Source organism: Hylobates moloch, unplaced genomic scaffold, assembly GCF_009828535.3.
Source record: "Hylobates moloch isolate HMO894 unplaced genomic scaffold, HMol_V3 SCAFFOLD_6, whole genome shotgun sequence".
Classification (NCBI taxonomy): domain Eukaryota; kingdom Metazoa; phylum Chordata; class Mammalia; order Primates; family Hylobatidae; genus Hylobates; species Hylobates moloch.
Window position 1 is genome coordinate 64209061 of NW_026652281.1, and position 26354 is coordinate 64235414.

The following is a 26354-nucleotide window of genomic DNA, read 5'->3' on the forward strand; positions in this document are numbered from 1 at the left end:
AAATACATGTATTCACATATACATAAACAAACAAATATAAATATGCCAGTTAGAATTGGATCTTGCTGTAGCAAGAGAGTCCTAAAAGAATAGTGCAGTGCCTTACACAAGCATTTTATTGGTCTCATATAAAAGGTAGGAGTGTGTAATACAGACAATTAAGGCAGCTCTGATCCTAGGCTGCTTCCATCTTTTGTTTGTTTAATAGGGCCTCCATTTCCAAGGTCTCCGTGTGTTCCAAGATGAGAGACTTAAATTACATTTGCCCAAATAAATGTGATTTCTAATATTCCACATTATAAATAACTCTGTAATGAATTCATTTACATGTACACTTTTGTTTATATCTCCCATTTTTCCTCTGAATAAAGTTCTAGTGCCAAAATGTCATCCAGAAAGAGTATAACAAATTATAACTTTACCAGCAGGCTACAACAGCACCTTTTTTGCCAGCACATATCTTTGACAAAATTGAATATATCATTCTTTCAATTATTTGATAGGTGAAAAATTTTTTAATAATTTTAATTTATATTTCTTTGGTCATAAGTGACCTTGAGCAACTTTTGTGAATACTAACTAATCATATTTATTCTACTGCAAATAGTCCTGATACTCTGATAATTTGTTTGAAACTGGAATGAGAAAATCATGTGAAAACACTTTGCATATTATCAGATGCCCTGTAAATGTGAGATGTTGTTAGTGTTACTGTCTTTTTAATAATAAGAATATCTTTCCTTTCTACTTTCAGAATTAGTGTTCAGATCAAGTTTAATATTTATTATATGTGACAGTGCTAAGAAAACTTAATATACTTTATAGGTAGAAAGCATTATTATTTTTGGAGATATTCAAAACTTTCCTAATTCTTTGACTAACTGTCACAAATAAAAGATGGGGCAAAGCATGAAATTAAGAAAGCAGTTTTTATACTGTCATCACCTCACTCGTGCACATCTTCACATTGCCATGGGTCTGGGTATATGGCAAAATTAAGCTTTTCTACTAAGTTCCCCCAAAATCACCACTAGCAAGAGATAGAATAGATTTGGGGAAAAAATCTCAACAAACTAAGGTTTGAAAAAGAAATGGAGCTACTTTCCAGACTTCTAAGAAAAATGTCACCCTGGGTTTTAAAACTGACCTCATCTTTCTTCTAAGAGAAAACAAAAGTTATGATACAGGAATTCCCTTAATATCTCTCCCTTCTCCTTAAGTTATCTAAGTCTAAACACATTATTTGCTTTTCTCTTCACTTAGGATAGGAGATGTTCCTTTATACATTTCCCCATGCAAGCTCATTTATAGCCAAGGCTGCAACTAATCCATATGCTTTTGTCTCTCAACTAGATACCTCCAACTAAATCTCACTACACATCAGATAACCCATATTCACTTCAAACAGAAACTAAATTCGTCAATATTTTTCTGCAATTCAGAGTCCCTTCAGCAAACACATTATATACTAACACTTTGCGAAGAACAGACACTTTTTTGGTGCCAATCAACATTTCAAATGCATATAATTTATGTTAGCAGGATTTTCAGATTTGGAACACAAAGTGAATAGGCAATGCAATACTATCTAACTCCACCCTATATATAAATTTTAATATATTCTGATTATGCTGGTTATTTCAAAGTAGTATGAAGAATGTTTGTTTAAATTATACGTGATTTTGTCAGAACTTGAATTAATCTCTTGGACTTATGCAATTATTATTTTTATACATGGCTTGTATTTATATTACTTGATTTGTCATGGTTGCTGGTTATCCTGTGGGCTTGGTAAAAAAATTAATGCAAAAGACATTAGAGGGAAACAGACATTTACAAAACAATTCCAATAATAAATATACTTTACAGGAAATGAAATGAATAAATGTTTCCAAAAATTAATATTCTTAAATAAATCATAATTATTTTTCTGGAGAAGAGTCCAAAATAATTCAGTCATTGGCTACTAAAAGTTATGTCTCCTGTCTAGGAGATGAAGTGTTTCCTAAATGGCTTTGGAACTATAGAATGCAGAACACAATATTCTGCAGTGAAGGGTGGTTCTTTATGCAGTTGAGAAACATAAGCATAATGATTCAAGTGCCATCTATAGGAAATGTTAAAGTGTGGTAAGAAACGTTGCAGAATTTATTGATATGTAACCTTTGGATAATATATTTCTTATGCAAAATAAGTTAAGCCTCTGGGCCTTAATTCTGGAATGATTAAAAACTTCTCATGCAATGTAAATTATGGACTATAATTCTGACCTCTTATGCTTTCAGTGTTGGCTTTGTCTATACATTGTCTATGCTCGATCCAGCACAGTGACTGAGTATGACTAAACAACTGATGCATTAGCTACAATTTTTTCATGCTGAGGATGCGTTGTGAGTGCTGCTGTTAACAGCTGTGATTGTTGTTTGTAATGATCTCTATTTTCCTCATAGGTGGTCTCTTTGCTGCTACAGCTTCTAAGCAATCCTCTGAAATGTTGACATCTTTTAAAGCTGTAATACTCAGGACTGAACTTCCTTCCACTTTACTCATCTTCATTAGGAAAAACAAAAATCAAAAAACAAAACCCCACAAATTCTTAATGACTGCAAAGTCAAATGTGTATCCCCTGAATCTGCTGTCATACATGTAAAATGGATAATGTTGCTTACTACCTAGATGTTTAAATAAAACAAATGTTTGATATTAAACTGAGAAAGGACTAAGGAAAAGATAACATGTTGTATCTTAACTGAAGATTCTGATTGGTAGTGGTGGCATTTGCTGTTAAAGATCATGAATCTATATTTAATCCTAGCAGATGGCAGGGTTCAGGACATGCTACCTCAAAATATTGCAGCTTAGCATGTTGAATATTTTAAGTTAAAGGAATTTCAGAAATGTCATGTGCAGGAAGGACTTTCTGACCTTTCCCAGAAACACGTCATAAGACCCTCATGTGAGAGGCACCCTTCCTGTACCTGGAGAAAAGGAGCATCCTTACTGCCAAAGACAAAGGGACCCATGGAGGAATGTAAACAAAGAAGCCTTCAAGTTCCCCCCACTTTATAATTTACCTCATTCACTTCCCCTTTGTCCTGTCATATTTCTTCACAACTCTCCACTCTTCATCAAACCTCTCATAGTAACACTCAAGTTTAACCACTTCTTTGGGTCCTCACTTTCTTATGAAGGCTCCTGCATCATGTAAAACTTATATGAAATAAATATGTACACTTTTCTCTTGTTAATCGATCTTTTGTTACAGAGGCCTCAGTTGAGAACTGAGAATAATTGATATTTTTCCTCCTCCACTCAGAGGAGCAGTTAATTATTCATTTGCAGTGTCTACCCTCAGTGCACGAGTGGTAATTCAGATCTACTCATTTGGGCTAAGAAATTCTAGACAAATCTGATTGTGCTTGAGGTTATTATCTCTATAATAAATTGCTTTTTAAAACTATCGTAGAGACAGGGTTTCACCATGTTGGCCAGGCTGGTCTCAAACTCTTGACCTCAGGTGATCCGCCCACCTTGGCCTCCTAAAGTGGTGGGGTTACAGGCATGAGCCACCGCACCCAGTGAAATCCCGTCTCTACTAAAAATACAAAAATTAGTTGGGTGTGGTGGCAGGCACCTGTAATCCCAGCTACTTGGGAGGCTAAAGCATGAGAATTGCTTGAACCCAGGAGGTGGAGGTTGCAGTGAGCTGAGATCATGCCACTGCACTCCAGCCTGGGTGACAAAGCAAGACTCCATCTCAAAGGAAAAAAAAAACAAAAAACATCATAAGCAGTGTAAAGTATGCAAGTGCTGTGGTTTATATATGTCCCCCAATGAAACTTGATCCCCAATGAAACAGTGTTAGGAGGTAGGGCTTAATAAGAGGTGACTGAGTCATGAGGGCAAAGTCCTCAGGAAAAGATTAATGTCAATATTGAGGAAGTATGTTAGTTATCACAGAAGCGGGTTATTATATAGCAAGTCTGGCCTCTGGTGCCTTTCTCTTTTCCATGCACTCTCCTGTCCTTTGCCCTCTGCCCTTCCATCATGGGATGACGCAGCTGAAGGTACTCACCAGACGCCAGCCCCTTGCTATTGAACTTCCTAGCCTCCAGAACCATAAGCAAAATAAGTTCTGTTATTACCCAGTCTGTAGTATTTCGTTATGCAACAGAAAATGGATTAATACAACATGTATAGTTTGACTTGAATCCTCATGACAGAGGCATTTGAAATAGATTAAAGAGGAATCCACACTCAGGAAGTATGCTTAAGCACTTCAAACATTTTATCAAAATCTTTCCAAGAAGTTTTTTTCATGTAAGAAAACTTATCAATAGGTTTTCATTATTGAAATGAATAGTTTCTGAGATGTATGATTGGCTAGAACAAAGGATGTGAGCATATACAAAGAAGGCAGAAAAATTCAACAAAATCAAATTATAAATCATTTGAGATTCAGAGTTCCAAAAGCCCTGAACCATTCCACTTGAAGAACTCTATCATAGGCCCAGCTAAGTGTTGGCCTACCCTGCCATCAAAGTATTGTTGCATTGACCTCAGGGTGAATCTTTCACACGATATGCTTGTCAGAGGAGCAGAGAACAGAGATGGACAGAGTTAGCAAGATCATATGACTGTATTTTCCCCTATCTGCTAGCAGATGTACATTAGGCAGAATCTGGGTCAAAGACTTGCTTTTATAAGAAAATATCAACTGGTAGCATGAAGGTGAAAAGAGGACATGGAGAACCCACCTGTATCTATTCACCTGAGCTGCTAATATTGTTAGCCAGCAAAATTGGCTTAGGTTGGGTCACAAAAGGGCTTACTATCCCGTCTTCCTACCTTTTTCCCCTTATTCTCAGATGCATTTTATGTGTCGAGTTTCATTGAAAATGATCTCCTCCATAATCCTTCTCTGTACTAGTTTCTTGCTACTTTTACTTCATAACTTTTAAGGAAACACTTTTTAAAAACATAAGTTTCAAATTGAGTAGTAACAAATTTTACTATAATTTTAAGCCAATAAAATTCATAGTTACTAATGTCTGCATAAGTGTCTCAACATACTAAAGACATAGCCATTATTTTTTGAGACTAAAAGGATAATACTTTGCTATTTGTCAGGTATCTAGGCAACTTGAGGAAGAATGAATCACATTTATTCTGGATCACAGTTTCAAAAATCCAACTGTGTTGCCACTGCCAACTCAAGAGAACTGCTGCTCACACAGTCAAAAAAAAGCAGCTTCTCTCTTGGTGCCAAGATTGTCTTACTAGTAGACTAATAGCTTTGCAGGTAACAAAACAATTTCAAACATTTTACATTACTGGTATGACACACGACAAGTATGAATGTTACATTTAATGTTTCCAGCCTTGCTTATAAAGTAATATATAATTTGTTGTTGGGTATTTATCTGGGATATCTTTATTTTCCCAGCCTTCACCTTATAATCATTGAACAGGTGAAAAATCAAGAGCCTCTGGTTCAAGAGGTCCAGTTCAGGTAAAGACAAAGTAGTTGGTATCAGACTAACTCTCCCACAGAAAACAATGAAAAACTTGGACATGTTATTAAAAGACAACTATTTTGAGGCAGGGAAGAGAGAATAAAAACAGGCAGAAACTGATGAAAGAAATGCATGGGGTAATACCATATTTATATGGTTTTTTCCCCTCAGGAAAATATTCAACAGCATAATGACAGCCAACTAGAACCCAAGAAGAAAGCCACAGTCTCTTGGGATGAGGCATCAGAGGGCAGAGATCAGTTAAGTTTATACTATTTTATGTAAATAGGAAAATAAAAAGTATTTTTACATTTGTCATATTGCTTGGAATTATTTACTATGGGAAATGAGCATATTTTCATTTTGAACATGACTTCCCTTTTGGACAATGGAAATGCTTAAGAATTATATTGAATATATTTAACTTATAAATTTAGCTAAATATCTGTGAAGGTTTTTGCTAACTAAATGTGAAATGGCACCAAATATTATTCCAAAAGTACTTAATAAATGTGATGGTTAAAAAGTTGCTGGACTTATAAATTCCAATAGTAAGATTTGCAAGCTAAAATTTAGAACTTACTCTTAAGGAAGATCTAGGTTTTTTAACTTATAACTTTAATGAATTAAATTCTAATTATTGAAACAAAAATAAATCTTTGGATAGTTTTTTTCTTTGAAAAAAAAAAACAGAAAAAGAAAGACGAAAAAGGAAAGAAAATAAGAATCCTCAAAGACACCAAAGACCTTTCACTGTCACACAAGAGTGTGACTACTACACAAAGGGATAATAGGACAGGACATTCAGAGTTCAAGGAAATGGGCAAGTCAGGGAGTCAGAATGACCTGAGGAGCCAGGGGGAATAAAGTAGGAAGAAGCCAAATATAGCAAAGACAGGAAGGATCTTGATGACTACTGAAGTCACCCTTTGTTTTAGCCAGGAAACTTAAGAGAGAGAGAGAGAGAGAGCTTGTGTATGTGTGTGTTTGAGAAAGAGAAACAGAGAGAAAAAGAGAGGAAGAGAGGGAGGGAGAATAAGACTGATTCTATGTAGATTTAGATAATATAGGGAAAAAAACACAGCAGTCAGCACTTCTTTCTTTTCACGAAGCCAGAATGTGTGGGATACTGCAATCACATAGCTTGTAAGGGAAAGTGAGAGGCCACAAGAAAAGATTGTACAGGAGTAAATTGCTGAAATCCTATAAACCTATCATCACTCATTTTTAGAAATCAACTATTTTTGTTCCACAGCAGAATGTTAACCAGAGTTTGGACAATAAAATCTACTCCAAAGTGATAAAGCGAATAATATCAACAAGGAGACCAATGCAGCCTATTGGAGTACTCATTCCTTGAAAACCAAGGACTCCCAGAACCAATATAATGTGTACTTCTACAAACCACCTTATCCCCGGTAAGCAGAACAACTGCTTTCCCTTTGCCATTTCTGACTTCACTTTTTATTCGTAATGCTGCCACAAATAAGAATATACATTAAACATATGTGTTTATGGTGATATATATGTTTGTTTTAAAATCCAACTTAAATATTTTATGGAAAAGTAAAATTTATATTTAATAACAAATATTACAGATAATTGGGCAATAGATACTTGCCTTAAATTATTTTCATCTCAACCTTGAAGTATATTTCTTTACTTTAAAATGTATTTGTCCTCCAATATTTATTAGAATTTTCTCACTACGATGGAAACTCAAAGAAGACGAATTTTGATTTGCTTTTTCTGATGCACTCATACTGCTTAGTAATTCTAGACATTAAAAAATACTGACTTGTTCAAGTAATGATGATTCTAAGAATTCTACTGCCTTTGTCATCAACTAGGCAGAACTTCTGGGCTGGAATTTCATTCAGGCCCCTCATGATTAATAAAAAATCTAATGATAGTAACCAGTGGCTTCCAAACATTTTCTTCCCCTGCACTCTTGTGATATGTAACACATCCCTATTAGTAACTAATAGGGGCTTGCTGTCTTAAATTGAGATGGAGGTCAGAAAAGATGGATTTTGAAGAGGCACAGGTATAAGTCTAACATTATGCTTTACTCTCATTCCTGTGAGAATAATGTGTATATATGGTGCTATGGTCTGAATTTGTCCCCTAAAATTCATGTGTTGGAAACTTAATTTCCAGTACAACTGAGTTGGGACTTGGAATCTTTTGGGAGGTGCTTAAGTCATGAGAGCTTCATCCTCATGAATAGATTAATGCCATTTTAAAAGGGATTAACAATAATAATTTTATTCCTTTTCTTCACTTTTCCATTCTTCCATCATGTGAAGAAACAGCGTTTCTCCCCTGTAGAGAATACAGCATCAAGATACCATCTTGGAAGCACAGAGCAGCCCTCACCAGATAGCTGAACTTACTGGTGCCTTGATCTTGGACTTCCCAGCTTCCAGAACTGTGAGAAATAAATTTCTGGTTTTTACAGATTACCCGGTCTCACGTATTTTGTTATAGCAACACAAAACAGATTAGAAAAGAAAGTAGCACCAGAGGAATGGGGTGTCACTGTAATAAATACCTAAAATATGTGTAAGCAACTTTGGAACCGGGTAATGAGTAGAGGCTGGAACAGTTTTGAAGTGAATGCTAGAAAAAGCCTATATTTACATGAATGGAGCATTAAGGGCAATTCTGGTGAAGGCTCAGAAGAAGAGAAGAGCTGTAGGGAAAACTTCATTCTTCTTAGAGATTACTTAAGTGATTGTGACCACAATACTGGGAGAAATATTGACAGTAAAGGCCATGGTCATTCTGATGAGGACTTAGATAGAAATGAGGAATGAGACATTGGAAACTGGAGGAGAGTCCAACTGTATTACGAAGTGGCAAATAACTTGGCTGAATTATGTCTATGTTCCCAGGACTTTGTGGAAGACAGAACAAAGAATGATGAAGTAGGATATTTGATGAAGACATCTTTAAGCAGCAAAGTATTTGAGATGCTGTGTCACTTCTTTTAGTTGTTTATAGTACAATGCAAGAAGAGCAAAATAATTTAAAAGTGGAATTTATGATTAAAAGGGAAGCAGAACGTAAAGAATTGGAAAATTCTCAGGTTGACCATGTAAAGGATAAAAAAATGTGTTTGGGAGAGAAAACCAAGGGTGTGGCCAGGCAACCATTTGATGAGAAACAGTTCAGCAGGACTGATTTCACAAGATACAGGTCACAAAGATCCTGCTGATAAATCTAAGTCTAGAGAAAGCCCAATTATTTTCCCCTGCAAATTCCCACCTCCTGTAGCAAAGCATTAAATAAAGGTAAAATAAGAAAAAAAAATGCTGTTACAGAAAATAACTTTGGAGTAGAAAACAAGAAAAGGTGAGATCAAAATTCACCTAGGATGGGAATCTCACCCACAATCCTAGAGAGAATGCAAATGCCGAAAATCCCAGAGCATCCCAGGGGTGGTCAACAGTACCAAAGCCAGTGAGGTTCCCCACACCAAATGCCAAAAGCCCCAGAGCATCTGGGGGGATGGCCAACAGTGAACACCAAAGGCATGTGTGAGACCTAACACAGTTGGGGCCACAGAACAACATTGCTATGGCATGCCAAGGTCAATAGAACAGGGGACCCCTCATAACCAAGTGTCCTACCTTAAACAATTGCCCAAATAGCCAATGCAAAGACAACAAATGTGACAATGAAGTAAGCACAAACATGCATTTCAGCACTAAGAAGAAAAAAGTAAAATGGCCATTCATTAGAAACTAAAGACAAAAGGTTCAAGAGATGGAGTAACAAGGGGAGTTACAAAGGATGTGGCTGACCAGGCATGCTGCTGTCCAGGGTACATAGGTAATGGGAGATGGCCAGGGTCTCATGTCCACTTCTCGGTCTGTCCAAAGTTAAAAGAACATAGGATAAGACAGAGGAGCCAAACTTGAAGGGGAAAAAAGGTAGCTAGTTGAATCTGGACAAAGGGAGACTCATCCTCCTGTCAGGTCCAAATTGTGCCAATCAGTCTTAATTTGGGTTCCTGGTGGAGGTCTCCATTGTCCCTTTGTGGTCACCAAAGAAGATGTCACAGGGAGAACCCCAAAATTGGGGTTCAGCCAATGAGGCCACGTGGATTCTTGGCTTCATGCAGGAAGAAATTCCAGAGCAAGCTGGCCAAGTAAAGTGAAAACAAGTAAATTATGAAAGTAAAAGAATAACAGACTGGCTACTCTATAGGCAAAGCAGCCCTGAGGGGTGCTGGTTGGCTATTTTTATGGTTATTTCTTGATCATTTGCTAAATAAGGGGTAGAATATTTGTAAGTTTTCCAGGAAAGGGGTTGGGAATTCACAGAACTGAGGGTCCCTCCGCTTTTCAGACCATATAGGGCAACTTCTGGACATTGCCATGAAATTTGTAAATGGTCATGGCATTGGTGAGAGTTTCCTTTAGTATGATAATGTATTGTAATTAGCATATAATGGGCAGTGAGCACAATCAAAGGGCACTTTCTTCACCATCTGGGGTGTGGTGTGTTTTGGCTAGCCTCTTTACTGCACCCTGTTTTATCAATGGGATGTTTGTGACCTGTATCTTGTGAAATCAGTCCTGCCAAACTTCTATCTTACAGCTACTGTAGATGGCCCCCATTGGGGTAGTGCTTAATGAAGCCTTGAGGGCAGGAGACCTCAGAACTGTAGAGCTACCAGTGTGCAGTACCAGTCTGAGAGACCTGCAGGCACCCAACTCCAATTCTTGAGAGCAATAGCAACAGGGTCCCTTAGAGCCTTGGAGACTGACCCCATACGCCACGTGTCCAGGCTGTGGGGCATGGTGTTAAAGAAGATGATTCTCCAGTCTTGTATTTAATGGTTTGCCATATTGGATTTTGACCTTATTTGGGAACTGTTACTTCTTCTTTTTCACCTATTTCCCCCTTTGGAAATAAAAATGTCTATTCTATCTATGCCTGCCCCATCACCTTATTTTAGAAGCAAATGACTTGTTTATTTTGCAGGCTCACAGCTGGAGGGAAATATGCCTCAGAATGAGTCATGTCTTGATTCTCATCCATATCTGATACAGATGAGACTCTGGACTCTAGACTTTGAATTGATGTTAGAATCAGTTAAGACTTTGGGAGCTATTGGGATGAAATAAATCTATTTCACTTGTAAAACGGGCACGAATTTTGGGGGTTGTGACAGAATGCTATGGTCTGAATGTGTTTCCTTAAAATTCATGTGATGGAAATGTCATCTCCAGTGCAACAGTGTGGGGAGGTGGGGCATTTTGAAAGGTGTTTAGGTCTTGGGACCACACCTTTATTAACAGATTAATGCCATTATGAAAGGGATTGACAGAGGGAATGTTGGCATCTTTTTTGTCCTTCTGCCCTCTGCCATGTGAAGATATAGCTTTCCTTCCCTTCAGAGGATGCAGCATCAAGGCAACATCTTGGAAGCAGAGAGAAGCCCTCATGGAGAGCTGAACCTGTTGATTCCTTAATCTTGGACTTCACAGCCTCCAGAACTGTGAGAAATAAATTTCTGTTTTTCATGAATTACCCAGTTTCAGATATTTTGTTATAGCAGCACAAAATGGACTCGGACAAATGGTAACATGATGGAGGAAGATGAAAGGCAATTTAGATAAAGAACTTGCTTTTAGCAAATAAACCTTTATATAAGCATAAAATACTTATTTATCAGTCATGTATTATTCCTAAAACATAGTGAGGAAGAACTTACTTGAACTCTTAAGCCAGAATTATGGGCTCAAATCCAAATGCCACCACTTCTGTGGTATGTGGCATTGAGCAAATTCCTTAAACTCTTCTGTCTCCATTTCCTTATTTGGTCATGCAAGGAAAACAATAATGGTACCAACTTAATAGCCTTGGAAAGATTTAATGGGTCAATATTAGCACAGAAATTGAGACTATGCCTGATAAAAGTAATTCAATCAATATAAGCTATTGTTGTTATGGCAGTGGTTATTGAAAGAATATATGGCCTGTTTTTAATTATATTTTTGAAAGTAATAAAAAAGAACTTTTATAACATATATGTATTAGTCCTCTCAGGCTTTCATAATAAAATACCATAAATTGCGTGGTTTAAACAACAGAAATTAACTTTCTCATAGTTCTGAAGGCTTGAAGTCCAAAATAAAAGTGCCAGCTGATTGGATTCTGGTAAGGACTTTCTTCCCAGTTTGCAATGGTAACCTTCTTACTGTGTCCTCACATGACCTTTTCTCTGTGAACATGCAGAGAGAGACAGACATCGTAGTGTCTTTTATCCTTCTGTTAAAGACGCCTTGTAGCCACATTTAACCTTAATTACTTCCTTAAAGGCCGTGTCTGCAAACATATTCATATTGGAGCTTCAACATATAAAATTGGGGGAAGCCAACAGGTCTGACAGGGAAATAGTTGTATAATTTTCCTTTGGAAAGAAAGGAAAGGCATGGAAGAAATTTGAGGGATTTTTAAATAGTACCCAAAGAATATATAGTTATTCTAATATATTAATCCACGAGAATAAATAGTCTAGATATTTGGCATTTTTAATCAATGTCACCACAATATCCTTCCCTACTAATTACCCAATATTATTTTAGCTGAATTACTCACTAGAGGAACAATTTAATGACACATTGAAAAATTAAATTCCTGATTCCTAAATTCCTCTAAAAATAACATTTTCAAGTAAAACTAAATTGATCAGAATTCAAATCCAGTATTTTGCCTATACTCTAATGCAGTGTTTCTCAAGGGAGAATGCGATGGGTAGAGATAAGGGCAGAGGCAAGGGGAGCAGCCCAGAGATGGTATATAACAATTCAATCAGAATTATCATGGAGAACTTTCTCAAAATATATGTGTCTTTCTCACATGATACTTTCCAACTCAGAAAAGTTGCTTGTGGGTATCTTTGGGTACTATTTAAAAATCCCTCAAATTTCTTCCATGCCTTTCCTTTCTTTCCAAAGGAAAATTATACAACTATTTCCCTGTCAGATCTATTGGCTGCCAGAGCAATCAGCTTCCACTTCTCAGTGAATATTAAGTGCAGTTATTTAGGGGTTTTTTTTAAGCAATTGAACCAGATATCTCCTTATTCTTCAAGTCTGTGAACCAAATTATTTTGTAGAAGAGAATTTTTTTAAAAAAATGCATCAAGGCCAGGCGCGGTGGCTCACGCTTGTAATCCCAGTACTTTGGGAGGCCGAGGCGGGCAGATCACAAGGTCAGGAGATCGAGACCACGGTGAAACCCCGTCTCTACTAAAAATACAAAAAATTAGCCAGGCGTGGTGGCGGGCGCCTGTAGTCCCAGCTACTCGGAGAGGCTGAGGCAGGAGAATGGCGTGAACCCGGGAGGTGGAGCTTGCAGTGAGCCGAGATTGAGCCACTGCACTCCAGCCTGGGCGACAGAGTGAGACTCTTGTCTCAAAAAAAAAAAAAAATGCATCAAATGTTATCTATTGATGACATTTTGTTTTAGAAATACTTTATAAAAATGACTTTAACTTATTTCATCTTATGGTTACTATTAGTTTCCACTACTAGTGTAAGATCTCTTTATTCCTTTTCAAAGCACATTAAGAAAGTATAATTCTAAGAAAGCAGTTCACTGGCTGTCTTAACATATCAAAATTATAATGATTTTAAAAGAGCAGCAAAATGGGAAAAATTACATGGACATGTGAATGTTAACTGGAGCTGAGAGAGGACACTATTTACTGCTCAATATAATAAATAAGTTACAAAGTTAACTTTGAGAAATTAGGCATAAATAATGGTACCTACATGAAATTAGTGGAGCTGGCTGACATTGGTTCACCTAAACTGATTTATCAAAATTAGGAAATCTGCTAGCCATTTGTTAAAATATCGGTAGCTTAAATTAACCAATTTAGAGGTGTTTCACACCACAGAAATCAGCAAATTCTACAAATCGGACTCTTTCCTGAAGTGCTAGTTGTTAAACACTTACCAGCATACCATTCAGTGTAACTTACTTATCCACATTTATGGCTTTAATTATAAACAGGCTATGTGAATGCCAGACTTCCCCCCAACTTCCTGCTCATCTATTCATTCTCAGTTCTTTCCAGTTCATTTGTATAGAACTATTTAAAAAACATTTTTAAGGAGGAAAAACCTAAATAAAAAGTATATTGGTTTAGTAAGTACAGGTTTATTTTGAAGTAGAAATGTATTTATCTATTCCTCCCATGAGGAGATATATGCATAACATGGAATTTCTACATCTTGAAATCTATATCTATAGCTTCTTTGCATAAACTCCTATATGTTTGCAAATCAGTGCTGTATATAGTACATAGTATTCTATATGTCAATGATTCTCAAATGTAATGAACCTAAGAATACTTCAGTGATTTTAAAAACAGTGAGATTCTCAAGCCTCACTCTAAAAGATACTGATGCTGTAAACTCAGAGTAGAATACAGGAATCTGATATTTTAGAGTACTGCAGATGATTTTGATGCATGCGGTCCTCAGCCTACACCTTGGAAGCATTGTCATAAGGTAGTGTACAGGGTGGTGGCGGAATGTCTGCAGGCTTCTGAAAACCTTGCCAAAAATTATATTCCTGCCTAATGTAAGTAGAAGTATTTGTTTAATCTCTTTAAGTCATGCTCTTATCACAATATCCACTGCTCCCAGTAACCCTGATCAAATGAACTCATCCTCTAATTTGTCCAGATAACTCTATCCCAACACGCTTTCCTCTCTGAAATGTGTATTTTACTTGCCAATTGATAGCCACTAATAAACTACTAGTTTTCTTGGCTAGGGATCAAAGATTTGGTCTGACTGCTAAGTAAAAGCAGAACTTTGCTGGATTAGAACTTCCCCAAGCACAACTGTTCAGAGTCATAATTCTCAGTTTGCAACCTTTTCCTTGGAGCCCCTCAGAAATACCACACTAGAAATTTAAAACCTTTTGAATTTACTTAGAGGCCTCCTCATGTTGGCCAAAGGAGTAGAAAAAAAAATTAAACTACTTATCTTCAATCCTTTATTATCTATGGGGTTAATATTTGCCTAACATCTCCTAAGACAGTGGCTAATCAAAGTAATCTCCTTGCTTATTTGAGTTTGATATCCTAATGGAACACTGTCCATTACCAGTACAAGATCAATATTTTTCAAAGGTTTGTTTTATATGACTCCTTCCAGTTAAACTAAGTGGTTGTATGTCCCAATCACTATTCTAGGTGTTTCCAAAATGTTTTTTTGCAATTGATTTCCAGTTCATACAGTAATATAATACTTATAAGTTTTCATCGGTTTTGCCCATACACATACTTTCTCTGAACTTAGTGAACTCTTCCATTTGTGCCTCTGAGGGCATTTTCCCTCTTCCAAGCCTGCACACAAACATGTAGATGTGAATCACCTACTGCAGAAACATGAGAAAGAGAGAGAGGGAGAGATTTGGAGGCTTATGGCAGAAGAAGATTTTAATTGGCACAGTCTATATAGAGGCAACCAGTTGAGAGGAAGGAATAAGAGAGACACCACGTGGAAAGAAGATTCTGGAGAATACACAAGCCTTGGAAGCTAACTTTCCTGGAAGCGAACTCAGTGTGCACTTGTTCCCTTTTGAGGAGCACTCCCTTAAATGGACGGCCAGTGGTCCATGTCAATTTTGGTTTGCATTGACTCTGGTCTAGACAGCAGAGGGACAACCCAGAGTGAAACCTAGTTCTGTTTTCCTATTTCTCAATCTGTAACACATAGCAACCTGTTGACAACCCAGAGGCAGAAACATCAGGATGCTTACCAGCTTCAAGAAGAGAGAATAAGGGGCTAAACAACTAATCGATGCTTAGAAAACTTGTGAGTTAAAGATAACTATGAAGATAAATCCTTACCCTCTGACTGATAGCACCAGCCTAAAAATACAGTGCTTTTGTATAAACTACAGAAAACTGCCCCTTTTGATAAAACAAATATAAAAAGATCTCAATTCTTAATAAAGAAACTATAGAAAGGTGGGCAGATGAATTTCAAAAAAGTACTTAGGTAGAAGTGAAAGTAGCATGGGCTGGACTTCAGAGCACAGCCTGCACAGCCGTGCTCAGCATACTAGGCATAGCAGGACTAGAACCAGGTTGGAATTGTTCGTGTCTTTGTAACTGCCTGAACACTACCCCCTGGTTGGCTAATTTTTATCTTTGAAGACTCAGTTCAGGCATTACCTTAACTTACCAGACTGGGTCAGCACTGTTCTTTACAAAAAAACCCTTGAATGCTTCTGCCCTAATACTAATGTAAAACTATGATCTTGAAATGACCTCTTTATCTATTTGTCTCCCTAATGTATAAGCTTATCAAAGACAAATTATGTCACATTGATCTTAGAGCCCCTAACACCTAGCTTAGGGCCTGCTATATAGTAGTATCTTAATACATGTGGGATTAAGTGTCCTCCCCTTGTAAAGCCATGGCGTATTTACAATGGCATTTGCTCCTCTATTAAACACTTCTAAAGAGAAGAGAAAAGCCAATGGTGCAGAGATTTTAGTGACATACAGAAACACCATTCCACTCAACAGATTCAGTGAAGATTCCTTTTTTAATTAGGCAAGGATAAATAGAGCATTTTGAATTATTAATGCAGACTGCCTCTTCTTTAACCTAAGCACATATTCAGAAGGTAGATTCTTAAATATAAATTCTTCAAACCTTAATTTTATGAATTTTATGAATTAATTTAATGAATATGGCAAATATATATTATTTTGCAATATTATGAAAGGTACTAGCTAACTAGCTAACATTTATATTTACAATGTGCATATAGAGTTTCTGACAAGTTTATTCTTTTTTTATTATACTTTAAGTTCTGGGATACATGCAGAACGTGCATGTTTGTTACATAGGTACACATGTGCCATGGTGGTTTGCTGCACCCATCAACCCATCATCTACATTAGGTATTTCTCCTAATTCTGACCCTCCCCTAGCTCTCCACCCCACGACAGCCCCTGGTGTGTGATGTTCCCCTCCCTGTGTCCATGTGCTCTCATTGTTCAACTCCCACTTATGAGTGAGAACACACGGTGTTTAGTTTTCTGTTACTGTGTTAGTTTGCTGAGAATGATGGTTTCCAGCTTCATCCATGTCCCTACAAAGGACATGAACTTATCCCTTTTTATGGCTGCATAGTATTCCATGGTGTATATGTGCCATATTTTCTTTATCCAGTCTATCATTGATAGGCATTTCAGTAGGTTCCAAGTCTTTGCTATTGTGAACAGTGCTGCAATAAACATACATGTGCATGTGTCTTCATAGTAAAATGATTTATAATCCTTTGGGTATATACCCAGCAATGGGACTGCTGGGTCAAATGGTATTTCTGGTTCTAGATCCTTGAGGAATTGCCACACTGTCTTCCACAATGGTTGAACGAATTTACACTTCCACCAACAGTGTAAAAGTGTTCCTATTTTTCCACATCCTCTCCAGCATCTGTTGTTTCCTGACTTTTTAATGACCACCATTCTAACTGGCGTGAGATGGAATCTCATAGTGGTTTTGATTTGTGTTTCTGTAATGACCAGTGATAATGAGCTTTTTTCATATGTTTATTGGCCGCATAAATGTCTTCTTTTGAGAAGTGTCTCTTCATATCCTTTGCCCACTTTTTAATGGGGTTGTTTTCTCCTTGTAAATTTGTTTAAGTTCCTTGTGGATTCTGGATATCAGCCCTTTGTCTGATGGATAGATTGCAAACATTTTCTCCCACTGTGTAGGTTGCCTGTTTACTCTGATGATAGTTTCTTTTGCTGTGCAGAAGCTCTTTAGTTTAATTAGATCCCATTTGTCAATTCTGGCTTTTGTTGCAATTGCTTTTGGTGTTTTAGTCATGAAGTCTTTGCCCATGCCTATGTCCTGAATGGTATTGCCTAGGTTTTCTTCTAGGGTTTTTATGGTTTTAGGTTTAAATCTTTAATCCATCTTGAGTTACTTTTTGTATAAGGTGTAAGGAAGGGGTCCAGTTTCAGTTTTCTGCCTATGGCTAGCAAGTTTTTCCAACACCATTTATTAAATAGGGAATCTTTTCTCCATTGCTTGCTTCTGTCAGGTTTGTCACAGATCAGATGGTTGTAGATGTGCAGTGTTATTTCTGAGGCTTCTGTTCTGTTCTATTGGTCTACATATCTGTTTTGATACCAGTACCATGCTTTTTTGGTTACTGTAGCCTTGTAGTATAGTTTGAAGTCAGGTAGCATGATGCCTCCAGCTTTGTACTTTTTGCTTAGGATTGTCTTGGCTATACAGGCTCTTTTTTGGTTTCATATGAAATTTAAAGTAGTTTTTTCCAATTCTGTGAAGAAAGCCAATGGTAGCTTGATGGGAATAGCATTGAACCTATAAATTACTTTGGGCAGTGTGGCCATTTTCATGATATTGATTCTTCCTATCAATGAGTGTGGAATATTTTTCCATTTATTTGTGTCCTCTCTGATTTCCTTGAGTTGTGGTTTGTAGTTCTCCTTGAAGAGGTCCTTCAGATCCCTTGTAAGTTGTATTCCTAGGTATTTTATTCTCTTTGTAGCAATTGTGAATGCGGAGTTCACTTATGATTTGGCTCTCTGTTTGTCTGTTATTGGTGTATAAGAATGCTTGTGATTTTTGCACATTGATTTTGTATCCTGAGACTTTGCTGAAGTTGCTTATCAGCTTAAGGAGTTTTGGGGCTGAGACGATGGGGTTTTCTAAATATACAATCATGTCATCTGCAAACAAAGATAATTTGACTTCCTCTCTTCCTATTTGAATACCCTTTATTTCCTTCTCTTGCATGATTACCTTGGCCAGAATATCCAGTACTATGTTGAATACGAGTGGTGAGAGAGGGAATCCTTGTCTTGTGCCAGTTATCAAAGGGAATGCTTCCAGCTTTTCCCATTCAGTATGATATTGGCTGTGGGTTTGACATAAATAGCTCTTATTATTTTGAGATACGTTCTATCGATACCGAGTTTTTTGAGTGTTTTTATCATGAAGTGATGTTGAATTTTATGGAAGCCCTTTTCTGCATCCATTGAGATAATCATGTGATTTTTGTCATTGGTTCTGTTTATGTAATGGATTACATTTATTGATTTGCTGAACCAGCCTTGCATCCCGGGGATGAAGCCGACTTGATCATGGTGGATAAGCTTTTTAATGTGCTGCTGGATTCGGTTTGCCTGGATTTTATTGAGGATTTTCGCATCAATGTTCATTAGGGATACTGCCTGAAATTTTCTTTTTTTGTTGTGCCTCTGCCAGGTTTTGGCAGCAGGATAATGCTGGCCTCATAAAATGAGTTAGGGAGGAGTGCCTCTTTTTTTATTGTTTGGAAGAGTTTTAGAAGGAATGGTACCAGCTCGTCTTTGTACCTCTGGTAGAATTCAGCTTTGAATCCATCTAGCCTTGGGCTTTTTTTTTTTTTTTTTTGATTGGTAAGCTATTAATTACTGCCTCAATTTCAGAACTTGTTATTGGTCTATTCACAGATTTGACTTCTTCCTGGTTTAGTCTTGGAGGATGTATGTGTTCATCAATTTATCCATTTCTTCTAGATTTTCTAGTTTATTTGCTCAGAGTTGTTTACAGTATTCTCTAAGGGTAGTTTGTATTTCTGTGGGATCAGTGGTGATATCCCTTTATCATTTTTGTTGTGTCTATTTTGATTCTTCTCTCTTTTCTTCTTTATTAGTTGGGCTAGGGTGTACCTATTTTGTTAATCTTTTTGAAAAATCACCTCCTGGATTCATTGATTTTTTTGAAGGGTTTTTCATGTCTCTATCTCCTTCAGCTCTGCTCTAATTTTAGTTATTTCTTGTCTTATGCTAGCTTTTGAACTTGTTTGCTTTTGCTTCTTTAGTTCTTTTAATATTGATGTTAGGGTGTTGATTTTAGAACTTTCCCACTTTCTCATGTGGCCATTAATGCTATAAATTTCCCTACAAATACTGTCTTAGCTGTGTCCCAAATATTCTGGTACATTGTGTCTTTGTTCTCATTGGTTTCAAGTAACTTCTTTATTTCTGCCTTAATTTCACTATTTACCCAGTAGTCATTCAGGAGCAGGTTGTTCAGTTTCCATGTAATTGTGCAGTTTTGAGTGAGTTTCTTAATCCTGAGTTCTAATTTGATTGTACTGTGGTCTGTGAGATTTTTATGATTTCCATTCTTTTGCATTTGCTGAGGAGTGTTTTACTTCCAATTATGTGGTCAATTTTAGAATAACTGCAGTGTGGTGCTGAGAAGAATGTATAGTCTGTTGATTTGGGGTGGAGTGTTCTGTAGATGTCTGTTAGGTCCACTTGGCCCAGATCTGAGTTCAAGTCCTAAATATCCTTGTTAATTTTCTGTCTCATTGATTTGTCTAATATTGACAATGGGGTGTTATATTCTCTCACCATTATTGTGTATGAGTCTAAATCTCTTTCTAGGTCTCTAAGAAGTTGCTTTATGAATCTGGGTGCTCCTGTATTGGGTGCATATATATTTAGGATAGTTGGCTCTTCTTCTTGAATTGATCCCTTTACCATTATGTAATGCCCTTCTTTGTCTTTTTTGATCTTTGTTGGTTGAAAGTCTGTTTCATCAGAGACTAGGATTGCAACCCTTGTTTTTTTTTGTTTTGTTTTTTGCTTTCCATCTGTTTGGTAAGTCTTCCTCCATCCCTTTATTTTGAGCCTATTTGTGTCTTTGCATGTGAGATGGGTCTCCTGAATACAGCACACCAATGGGTCTTGACTCTTTATTCAATTTGCCAGCCTGTGTCTTTTAATTGGGGCATTTTGCCCATTTACATTTAAAGTTAATATTGTTATGTGTGAATCTGATCCTGTCATTATGATGCTAACTGGTTATTTTGCCCATTAGTTGATGTCATTTTTTCATAGTGTCGATGGTCTTTACATTTTGGTATGTGTTTGCAGTGGCTGATACCAGTTTTACAAACTGTCCATATTTACCGCTTCCTTCAGGAGCTCTTGTAAGGCAGGCCTGGTTGTGACAAAATCCCTAAGCATTTGCTTGTCTGTCAAGGACTTTATTTCTCCTTCATTTATGAAGCTTGGTTTGGCTGGATATGAAATTCTGGTTTGAAAATTCTTTTCTTTAGGAATGTTGAAATTGGCCCCCACTCTCTTCTGCTTGTAGGGTTTCTGCAGAGAGATCTGCTCTTTGTCTGATGGGCTTCCCTTTGTGGGTAACCCAACCTTTCTCTGTGGCTGCCCTTAACATTTTTTTTTCATTTCTCCCTTGGTGAATCTGATGATTATGTGTCTTGGGGTTGCTCTTCTTGAGGAGTACCTTTGTGGTGTTCTCTATATTTCCTGAATTTGAATGTTGGCCTGTCTTGCTAGGTTGGGGAAGGTCTCCTGGATAATATCCTGAAGTGTGTTTCCCAACTTGTTTCCATTCTCCCTGTCACTTTCAGGTACACCAATCAAATGTAGGTTTGGTCTTTTCACATAGTCCCATGTTTCTTGGAGGCTTTGTTCATTCCTTTTTATTCTTTTTTCTCTAATCTTGTCTTCAGACTTTATTTCATTAAGTTCGTCTTCAATCTCTGACATCCTTTCTTCTGCTTGATCGATTCTGTTACTGATACTTGCACCTGCTTCACAAAGTTCTCGTGCTGTGTTTTTCAGCTCCATCAGGTCAGTTATGTTCTTCTCTAAACTGGTTATTCTAGTTAGCAGTTCCTGTAAACTTTTATCCAGGTTCTTAGCTTCCTTGCACTGGGTTAGAACATGCTCCTTTAGCTTGGAAGAGTTTGTTACTACCTTCCTTCTGCCAATTCATCAAACTCATTCTCTGTCCAGTTTTGTTCCCCTCCCTTTGGAGGGGAAGAGGCATTCTGGTTTTTGGAATTTTTCAGCCTTTTTGTGCTGATTTTTCCTCATCTCTGTGGATTTACCTACCTTTGGTCTTTGATATTGGTGACCTTCACATAAGGTTTTTGAATGGTCATCCTTTTTGTTGATGTTGATGCCATTGCCTTCTGTTTGTTAGTTTTCCTTCTAACAGTCAGGCCCTTCTTCTGCAGGTCTGCTGGAGTTTGCTGGAGGTCCACTCCAGACCCTGTTTGCTTGGGTATCACCACTGGAGGCTGCAGAACAGCCAAGATGGCTGCCTGCTCCTTCCTCTGGAAGCTTCATCCCAGAGGGGCACCTGCCAGATGCCAGGTGGAGCTCTCCTGTATGAGGTGTCTGCTGACCCCTGCTAAGAGGTGTCTCCCCATCAGGATGAACGGTGGTCAGAGACCCACTTGAAGGGGCAGTCTGACCCTTAGCAGAGTTTGAATGCTGTCCTGGGAGATCTGCTGCTCTCTTCTGAGCCAGCAGGCAGGAACATTTAAGTCTGCTGAAGCTGTGCCCACAGCCACCCCTTCCCCCAGGTGCTCTGTCCCAGGGAAATGGGAGTTTTATCCATAAGCCCCTGACTAGGGCTGCTGCCTTTCTTTCAGAGATGCCCTGACCAGAGTGGAGGAATCTAGAGAGGCAGTCTGGCTACAGTGGCTTTGCTGCACTATGATGGGCTCCGCCCAATCTGAACTTCCCAGCAGCTTTGTTTACACTGTGAGGGGAAAACCACCTACTCAAGCTTCAATAATGGTGGACACCCCTCCCCCAACCAAGATCAAGTGTCCCAAGTCAACTTCAGACTGCTGTGCTGGCAGCTAGAATTTCAAGCCAGTGGACCCTAACTTGCTGGGCTCCGTGGGGGTGTGATCCACTGAGCAAGGCCACTGCGTTCCCTGGCTTCAGGTACCTTTTCAGGGGAAGGAATGGTTCTGTCTTGCTGGGGTTCCAGGTGCCACTGGGGTATGAAGAAAAACTCGTGCAGCTCGATGTCTGCCCAAATGGCCACCCAGTTGTGTGCTCAAAACCCAGGGCCCTGGTGGTGTAGGCACCCAAGGGAATCTCCTGGTCTGCAGGTTGTGAAGACTGTGGGAAAAGTGTAGTATCTGGGCTGGATAGCACCATCCCTCATGGCTTCCCTTGGCTAGGGGAGGGATTTCCCTGACTCCTTGCACTTCCCGGGTAAAGCGACACACCAACCTGCTTCTCCTCACTCTCTGTGGGCTGTACCAACCGTCTAACCGGTCCCAATGAGATGAACCAGGTACCTCAATTGGAAATGTAGAAATCATCTGCCTTCTGTGTTGGTCTCACTGGGAGCTGCAGACCAGAGCTGTTCCTACTTGGCCATCTTGCCTGAACTTCGACGATTTTATTCTTAAGTACACAAAATACCATCATTACAATCACTGGGATAATATTGCAATTATCATATCCATAATCTTGCATATTAAATTTTTATATTTATAATTTAGAATACAATAGTCAATAAAGAAATTTTTGAAAAAGTTATTATCATTCATTGTTCCAAAAGGATATGTGTTAAGAATTCCTAATGATAGCATCCTTTGAAACCTTAAGATCTGCTACAGTCTATAAAGCCAGGGATGTGAGAACCTAGGACTGTTCTGACATTTTCATAGTGTTTTCCGTTTTTGTAAGTAGTCATTTACGACAAAAGGTAATAAACCATAAAAGCTGTGCTGTGGTGGCAGTGGTTTCACAAAACTGCCTCAACAATGAAATTAGTAATATACTGCACTGTTTGATAGCATGTCTTTTTCAGATGTTATCTACATGTAACTTTCAAAACCCTGGGGAAAAAGACATTACATTTTAATTTTATGGGTGAACTACAGTAGGTTCGGTATACATTAATTGAAATTCCTTTGTGCTTGGTCAACACGATAGCCAATGATTATCCAAACTTATTTTTTATAAGCTTGTCTTTTTTTTTCTTTGTAAACCGAGGGAAGAAAAAATGAAAATATTACGTGAACAAAAACTTAGTTATAAGGATGATCATCAGATATTGCTTACACAGGAAAAAATGGAAAATATCATACATGCCCCATAATGGGACATGAGTTATATGAAATATGGTACAGTCATATAATGAAATATACTATGCATCCATAAAACAAATGCTATAAAATATGTTTATCATCTTAAAGGGATGTAATTATTTACTGCTCAGTTTTAAAGGCCAGGTTAAGAAAGTATTTGTGCTTATATACATAATAGGTTTATACGTTATAAGCCTTAAAAATATTTTTAAAAATTAATATGCCTAACAAAAATAGTACAAAGGTGGTTCACAGGAAGCGGGAAAATATATGTGCACTGACTTTCTAATCTTTTATAGCAGTATTTAATACATACTTTTCAGAGTTAAAGTTTTCTGACTCACACTGTTTTAAAAATATTTCACTTTTATTTTAGAAGCTTTGGGCAAAATTTGCAGGAATAGATTGCATAAAAACTCTTTTTATTAATCCCTCTCTGAAGTATTGCTTACTTTTATACTCAAATCTTTTAAATTCATGTTTTCTTCTGATGTTTGTAATTCAACTCAAGGTAATATTGTACTGATATGCTGATATAGAAGCCCTGCTAAAGCATTGGTCATAAAGCAATGAAAAAGACCAAGAGATAAAAGATAAATAAGTGGACTGTAACTACATGCAGAAGTAGAGCTTCAAACTAGCATGAATGCACAGTTTAACAAGGAGATGATAGCTGAAATCCTGAAAGGTGTATAGACCGAGGACAGAGAAGTTTGAAGGCTGTTTAGTTAATAGGTGGAGGAACCCAGAAATAACTCTGCTAGCAGGAGCCAAATGTTTCTGCATTTCACCGAAGTAAGAAATGCCTTGATTCATTGATTCTCCCCTGGTTTGGGCTACAGGATAAAAAATAGTTTGCACGTACCAATGAGAGAGCAGAAATAAAGGGAAGGCAAATCCAGGAAATAATAAATGCTTAGAAACAAAACTCTATATCACTTGCAATTCAAGGAAAAGTGAATGAAACAGCTTGGCTAAAGTTAAGCATGACTGCAAATCTGTAGGGAAGACAAGGGGTCTATTATGGAAGAAACTGAAAGCTAAGTAGAGTAGTAGACTTTAACAAATATGAATAATCATGGCTGGTTTCTAAGTTAGATTTTGAAAATATTTAAATGGTATAAAATAAATCAGAAGTATAAAAGAGGAAGTGAAGAAACAATCTTTCCAAACAGCCTACTATAGTCCAGGCACAGTGCTCAGTAATTTCTCATTTAATATTTATAACAACTCCATGAGGCATATATGATAATTTTCATTTTACAGATGAGGAAATTAGAGCTCAGAGATGTTATTAAAAAATAACACACCTGCTCCAAGTAGGGAAGAATAGACACTATTAAGGGACTGTTTAGGAGGCAAGCTTTTAGAATCATAGAGTGAGGAGATCCAAAAATTCACTTCTCCATAAAAGTAATTAAAACATTGACAAAATTGTTAAAATCAACTTTGTCAGAACCCTGGAAATGAACTAAAGGCTTGCAAGAATTTAAGGAGTGTTTACTCAAGGAAAATGCCTAAATTTTGGTAAGGACAGCAAGCTTCTGTGGGGTTTTAGCTTCCCCTATTTCCATCCCTTACTTCCCAATTCTACAAGAGTCATGAAAATCAGCAGCATTATAACCATGGCAACGTGAAAACCATCAGCCTAGCAGCAACTTGAGGAAGCTGACTAGGTTTGGAGCTCCTTAAAAAGCACTATCCTTTGAGAATTGCTTCTAGTTTCTCTGTCTGCCAGCTCTCTGAAAAATCTCCATTCACAGGGCTTTTGATTATTTGACTTGACTCAAAACTCCTTCAGTAGGAAAATCCCTATTCATAGAATCTTTGTCAAAAATAATTAGCCACAATTGCTAGTAGTGCAACTGCCTTAAGTAGTGATACCAGTTGAAGAAAAGAAGAGGCAGACCAAAAAAAATTAAAAAGAGTATCTGGGTAATTAAATGTCTGTAAGGGTCTTGGAAGACCTCCAACATATTCCTGGGAATCTAGAAGGCCATGTTTATGTACAGGGATTGATATACATTGAGGAAAAACACAGAAAGGCCCTTATCTCTCACCCCTGGCTGAACTTGAGATCCTGAAGGAAAAGGAAATGAAGACTAAGGCAGAGTTGTAAACCTCCAAGGCACAGATAGCCCCTCAGCAGAGTGGAAACTTATTGGATAAAGGCAATTAAGGAAATAACTGTATAGTCATTAGCTGATCATTAAGCTAACTTATCAATGATTCAGTGGCTTATGATAGAGAATACAGAGTAAGTCCCAGAAGGACATTCAACAAAAAATAAGAACAACAACAATAAGAAACAGCAACAACGATCCAGCAAACAACCAACAACAGCAACAATAATCGTGCATGGTGATTTAGTTTCCAAATATACCAAAGTATATTATTTAAAATATGTATTTTCCAACAAAAATTACAGGACACACAAAGAAACAGGAAAGTTTGGGTGTGGTGGTACACTTCTGCAGTCTCAGCTACTTGACAGGCTGAAGCAGCAGGATAGTTTGAACTCAGGAGTGGAAGGCTGCAGACAGCCATGATCATGCCAATGCACTGTGGCCTGGGTGGCAAAGTGAGACCCTGTCAAAAAAAGAAAGGAAGGGAAGGGAAGGGGAGGGAAGGGAAGGGGGGGAGGGGAGGGGAAGGGAAGGGAAGGGAAGGGAAGGGAAGGGAAGGGAAGGGAATGGAGGAAGGAAGGAAGAGGAAAGTATGCCTATAAATAGAGAAAAAGCAGTCAATAGAAACTATCCATAACAAAGCATAGATGTTAGACTTATTAGACAAAGCTTTTAAATCAGCTATTATAAAAATGCATACAATCTAAAGGAAGCCATATCTGAGGAACTGACAAAAAAAGAACTGCAAACAATG

At 37.7% G+C, this 26354-nt stretch overlaps 1 long non-coding RNA gene across 5 annotated transcripts in view; it reads right to left on the reverse strand.

Annotated features, from left to right (window-relative positions):
• Positions 1-26354, reverse strand: part of LOC131383800 (uncharacterized) — a 205753-nt gene that overhangs the window by 138698 nt on the left and 40701 nt on the right. Inside the window, exon 5 of one of the 5 annotated variants that reach the window (XR_009214108.1) lies at positions 22676-22785. The exons of the other annotated variants lie outside the window; for them this stretch is intronic. This is a non-coding gene — a long non-coding RNA (uncharacterized LOC131383800). Of the gene's footprint in view, positions 1-22675; positions 22786-26354 lie in introns of those variants that run through there. 5 annotated transcript variants of the gene reach the window in all.